The sequence below is a fragment of the Neophocaena asiaeorientalis genome, unplaced genomic scaffold, assembly GCF_003031525.2.
Source record: "Neophocaena asiaeorientalis asiaeorientalis breed wild unplaced genomic scaffold, Neophocaena_asiaeorientalis_V1.1 scaffold221, whole genome shotgun sequence".
In the NCBI taxonomy this organism is placed as follows: domain Eukaryota; kingdom Metazoa; phylum Chordata; class Mammalia; order Artiodactyla; family Phocoenidae; genus Neophocaena; species Neophocaena asiaeorientalis.
Genome location: NW_020173766.1, coordinates 548,576 through 554,575, shown reverse-complemented (window position 1 = coordinate 554,575; position 6,000 = coordinate 548,576). Strand labels below are relative to the sequence as shown.

Sequence of the window (6,000 nt, the reverse complement as noted above, 5' to 3'; positions counted from 1 at the left end):
TTATGGAAATAGTCCTTCAGAAATCAAACTATTTTGTAATTAGAGTTATTATGTATATATTAGACAAAAGGTGTTTTTCTGTTTTAGGGTGAAGGTGTATGAGGAACTGTTGCCGTGAAGGGGCACCAAGGGGTTGTGTAGGCACGATTGCTGCTTATTAACTGGCATATTGTCCCACTGTTGGGTATCAGGAAAACACATTTGCCAAAATAGTAAAATCTCTAAAGAGAACCTAAACTCACATATGTTTTAGGAAATTAATTTCTTAAATTAAATAAAATTAAGAAAAAAATGTAAGGATGAAATCAAGACCTTGGACATCTGCTTCAAATACTGAAAAAAAAATTACATTTCCTTGGTCATATGGCTTTCTCATCCTGCTTTCAGTTTGGTTTCCAGCTTAGCGGGCTAAGAATATGTCACCCTTTGCCTTCTCTGACCTGTTTTTTTTTTTAGCACACTTCAGGATGTCCAATGTTGAAAGGCCCCCGCCACCTGCAGGGAGGTGCAGATAATCCCGGGTTATACGGCTCAGATTGGCCGACACATCGTTTACGCTGTGACAAGCCGTCCCCGCCCAAGTCTGTTTTGTCTCACGCTGGGCTGAGTCACATAGAATAGATAGATAGTTTATCAGCACATGTCCTACAGATCATATTATCAGCCTACAAACATAGCCCATTAGCGCACAAGCCGGGAAGCTGGGGCAGTTGGAGCGCTTCTGGCCCCAGTGTGTCGCTGCTGCGGAGTAAACAGGCTCGGATTCCACTCGGCAGGCAGCGGCAGGGGCTCAGGGCTGCAGCCCATTCACGGGTAGGTGGGCGTGGGGGGTGAGTGCGCGGCTGCTCCTGAAACTGGGGGATTGTGGGGAAGGCGAGGGTAGGGGCATGGGGCACCTGTGGAGGGGGCGGGGGACAGTGCTTCCTTGTTTATGTCTGTCCCTGCTGTGCTGAGGCTTGACAGGGGTGAACCTCCCAAACGAACACGGATTGAGGATTATGCAGGGCCTGGAACTGAATGCGGAAGGAGAGCCTGTGAACGGGCAGGTCTAGGTAGCCGGGCTGCTGCTGTGGCCGGGTCTCCACACTCCGGCTCTTGTTAGTGGGTTACTCTCAGCATCACCCTTGTTCCCAAGGCTGAGCTCAAAACTTTCTGGTCCACAGTGCTGTCCAGGGGTGATAAATCAACTCTGTTTGTGCTTCTTCAGTGCCCTGAAAGGGATGATTGACATCTGGCCGGGGAAGTCTGTCCTCCAGGAGAGGCGTGGGGGTGAGGGTGGGAAAGTGATTAGAACCCGGAAGAGAATTGTCTGGTTTTGTAGGCAGTTTGACTGTGCTGGTGGCTCTTCTTTTATACATACATACATATATATTTTTTTTTGGGGGGGTGGGGCTACGTTGGGTCTTCGTTGCTGCGCACGGGCTTTCTCTAGTTGCCATGAGCAGGTGCTACTCTTTTTTACTGTGCACGGGCTTCTCATTGTGGTGGTTTCTCTTTGTTGCAGAGCACAGGCTCTAGACACGCGGGCTTCAGTAGTTGTGGTTCGTGGGCTCTAGAGCGCAGGCTCAGTAATTGTGGCGCACGGGCTTAGTTGCTCTGCCGCAGGCGGGATCTTCCCGGACCAGGGCTTGAATCCGTGTCCCCTGCATTGGCAGGTGGATTCTTAACGACTGTGTGGCGGCTCTTCTGATGGACCAAATCCTCTCCCATAACTTAGGAGCTGGGTGTTCTCCCATAGAACCTCTGTAACCATATCTGATAGAGAAAAATCCCCAGATGCTCATGTACCTTTTGTTCTGATCTTATATATAACTGGGAAAAATGTCTGTCTTAATTTCTTTTTTTTCTTTAAATAACTGACATTTTTTGAGGTTTACTAGGTGCCAGGTACTGTCTTAAGCACGTGACACAAATTATCACGCGTGATCCTTCCACTAATCCTATGAGCTCAGTGCTGCTGTCACACCGTGTCCAGATGAGAACACCGAGGTCCAGAGAGGTTAGGTAGCCGTCTCAGGGACATGCAGCAGTAGGCGGGGGAGGCAGGACTCCAGCCCTGAGACTGTCCTGACCCTGAGACTGTCCTCTTAATCCTGTCTGGAGCCTCTGCCTCCCTTGGCCAGATTTTCTAGTTTAACAAATTACCGTAAAATAATGTGTGTCCCCAGGGGAACACTGATCAGGTGACATAAAATGTAATTTAATTTAGAATTTGGCAGAAATATTGTGACTACTGTGACTGACCTCACTTGAATATTTACCCTCTATTTCCCCCACTGTTTCTATCAGAAACCTCACTCTGTTCCAACTCTGGGGTCCAGGCAGTGGCCTTATGTGAGGATAGAAAGGAATTTGTGGGCCATTAAAGCCCCTGGTCTGTCATATTATTGCCTCCACTGTACCTTGGTGTCACCAGAAGTTCCCATTGGTTACAGTCATTCCCCTGGATCCAGCAAGGCTGGTGATAGTTGTCTTCTGCACCTGGCGGATACACCTGGAAAATGCTGTGGAAGGCCTGGAGCTGGTCAGTCCAAAGGGAAGACGGATCTGGGGGGCTCTAAGGGGCAGGTGGGGAGGAGGGGAGCCAGGCCTCTCTCCCCATGGCTGGTCCAGGTGACCCCCCGGCACCAGCTCCATGCCCTTCTCCCCTCACCCCCTCTGCTGCTGTCCCCCTCCCAGCCTCACAGAGGGAGAACCAAGGATGGCTTGGCACCTGTATTGTGGACTTTGTTGAGTCTCCTCCCAGACTCTCCCAGGGCCTTCACACCTCAAATTCTCTGAGATAGAAGCCCTGTACCCCACCCCCGCCCTCTTCCAGCCCAGCCTGCCATTTGACAAGAAGTGAGAGGACTAGGTGACCAGAGAGTCCCCCCTCCCACTTGGAACCCTGGCATATGATTCTAAGTGGAGACTAGTGTTCTGCTGCCAAAGGATGTGTTTTTCCAGTCATGTCCTCTGGCTCGGGATCACAGATGGTTCTGTAAAGTGATTCTGATATACCTGGCTTGGGGAGGGAGCATGGAAAACTGTTCAATCAAACCCAGAAGAGTGGTCCTTTCGCCTTCCTCACAGTCCCTGCAGGACTCTCCCTGACCCCCTACTCCCACCCCCCATCACGCACTGGAGGGCATCTCTCCTCTTCTGGCTTGCACAGCAGCTCCTTCAGTCTCTGTTGTCCACATGCTGCATTGAAATGTATCCCTTTAAACATCTGTTCGCCCCTCCAGATTGAGAGCTCAGAGGCAAGGACATTCACCTTTCTGCATTTAATGAGTGTCCCCAGATGTCAGTTCTTTAGGGTTCCTGGGAATCAAAGAACAGAAATACATACCAAGTAAACTGGCTCCATACCCAGGATTTCTGGGTTGAGACTCAGAAGTGGGAGCCTGGCGTCTGTTACTGAGTGACCTAGTGTCAGTGGCTGACTTGAGGGGCCAGGCTCTGAGCCCAAGTCAGGGGCCCCTCAGGTGGTTGCTTCCGTCAGGAAACCGTGGTTCCGTCCATACACAGATAAAGTATAATTAAGCAAACGGTCAAATGATTCAACTTGTATTATGTGCTGTGAAGTAAGTAAGCAACAGTCTGAGAGAGAGGGTAGCAGGAGGCTCTACCTTAGATGAAGAGGCAGGGGAGGCCGCGCTGAGGAGGGAACGCAGAAGTTGAATTCAGGGGTGTCAGGGTGGGGAGAGCCGTGTGAATGGGGGGAACGTCTAGGCAGAGGGAGCAGCGTTTGCAGGGTCTGAGGTGGGAAGAAGCAGGTGGTGGACGGGCTCGGAGGAGGAGAGCAGTGGGGGTGAGTGGGAGGGGCTGTCTGAGGGCAGGTCGTGCCAGGATCTTACTGGGCCCTGTGAGGGGCTGGGATCTCCCTCTCATTCCAAACGGAAGTCTCTGGAGGACTTGGGCCAGGTGGCAGCATGATCCAGTTCTCTTTGGTGATGGTGATGCTCACCGTCGTGTAGCAAATGGATTGGACGTGGGCGAGTGGGGAGTCAGGAGAGCAGCTCAGAGGCTTTTGCACAACTGAGGCCAGATGTGGCAGAAATTGGTGGTGAGAAACACATGCCCCTACAGAATAAATTAGATGTGTGAATGAGTGTGTGTGTGTGTGTGTGTGTGTGTGTGTGTGTGTGTGCATGTCCATATATTGGGTGGTCAGGGGGAGGAAACAGAAAGCATAAAGGAGTGACCTCCAGATAAATACGGAGTCATTGTTGAGATGGGGAATTAAGGCAGACAGGGATGGATAGATTCTAAATGAGTAAGTTTGGCACAGAGTGTGGTTTGGAGTAAGTTTGGAGGGAATCGTGTTTCTTTTGAGATATGCGTGAGATATCCAAGTGGGTATGTCAAGGAAGCAGCTGGATATAGACACCAGATGTCACTGTAAATTAAGACTGAGTTTTATAAGTGCCTCTTATTTTACTGTTCACTTTATTAGTTATTTATTGCTGCATAAAAATTACCCCAGCACTTAACATCTTCAAATGATAAACGCTTGTTATCCCACAGCTTCTAAGGGTCAGAAACCTGGTTTCTGGCTCAGGTTCTGGCTCAGGGCCTTTCATGAGGTCTAGATTTTGGCCAGGGCTACAGTCATCTGAAGGCTTGACTGGGGCTTTAGGATCTGCTGTTAAGACAGCGTCCACCCACACGGCTGTTGGCAGGAGGCCGCAGTTTCTCTCCACAGGAAGCTTCTCCATAGAGCTGCTTGAGCATCCTCAGGACATGGTGCCTGGCTTTCCCCAGAGTGAGTAATCCGAGAGAGAGAGAGAGCAATACCTTATGGGACTGAGTCTCAGAAGTCACACACCATCACTTTCACCACATTATATTCATTAGAAGTGAGTCACTAAGTCCAGCCCAAGCTCAAGGAGAAAGGACTTAAGCTCTACCTTTTTAGAGGGAAGAATGTCAAAGAATTTGTGCATATAATTTAAAGCCATCACATCCACCAAAGCTTTTTTTCCAGGAAAAAAAAAGGCATTTTCGGGAGCAGAGGAGAGGCAGATTCAGGGACAGATGCAGTTGCCACTCACTTAGCACCTTGGGGGAATGAAAACTGCGGCCATTTATTGTTCATGAAAGCTGGGATCAGCAAATGATCACTCTCAGGCCTGGCACTGCCAGAGCAGGCTAGCACCGTGAGCCATGGAGACCAAACTGGAGTAACCCCCTCCGTCCCCATTCCCCCAGACTCTCAGCACCTGTCTACCTGGCCAGCTGTATCTCACTGCTGCCCAAGGCCCGCACTGGTTGCCATTCACATATTGGAGACTCTACTGTTGGCAACTGTCAGGCACCAGGCAGTCGAATCTCTGTGCAAGAGCTTGAGGTGAGTGGAAGGAGAGGACACACAGGCACCTGGGTGTCACTGGGACAGAGAGCGAAGCTGACTGTAGCAGGTCCCCCCTCGCCTGCTCCGTGCTTGTGGCCTGCCAGGCCTTTCCCTCTTGGGCCAGTCGCTCTTGTCCTGAGAGTGTCTCCAGTAGGCGGCAACTGGGCAGAAGCGTGGACGCAGGGTCAGTGCTCAGGCAAGCCCACCCCAGGCAAGCAGAGAGGCCAAGAGTTTTCTCTTTTGTTATGTAAGTATTGTACTTACATAAAATATTTACTATCTTGCCCTTTACTAAAAAAGTTTGCTGACCCTTGCAATAAAGCAAACACTTTTTCCAGGAAAAAAGTTTTTTTTTTCCTCTGTGAATCCAACCTTTGAGAGTCTCTGTTGACATTTCATTCAGAATCTGAAACACTCAGCACTGGAGGGGAATGAACCTGACCACACTCTGTGCCAGTGTCCTTTCTGTTGCAGTGAGGGACACCGCGGTTCCCTCCTTTCTCATAGCCCCAAGTGTTTTCTTCTCTGGAAGATGCTCTGTGGCTATGGGCAGTACAACCAAATCTAGGGAGGCTTGTTCTCGTGATTCTGCACTCACCATGGGAAGCCAGATCTCTAGCAAAGAACTGGAATGAGAGTCCTGGAACCATGCATATTTGCTGTCA

The 6,000-nt window shown here is 50.1% G+C and overlaps 1 protein-coding gene across 1 annotated transcript in view; it reads left to right on the top strand.

Moving 5' to 3' along the window:
- The first annotated feature begins 624 nt into the window (after nucleotides 1-624).
- LRRC2 (leucine rich repeat containing 2) overlaps nucleotides 625-6,000 on the top strand; it is a 33,990-nt gene continuing 28,614 nt past the window's right edge. The window contains exon 1 of the mRNA XM_024751477.1: nucleotides 625-813. The gene's annotated coding sequence lies outside the window, so the exon portion shown is untranslated. The remainder of the gene's footprint in view (nucleotides 814-6,000) is intronic.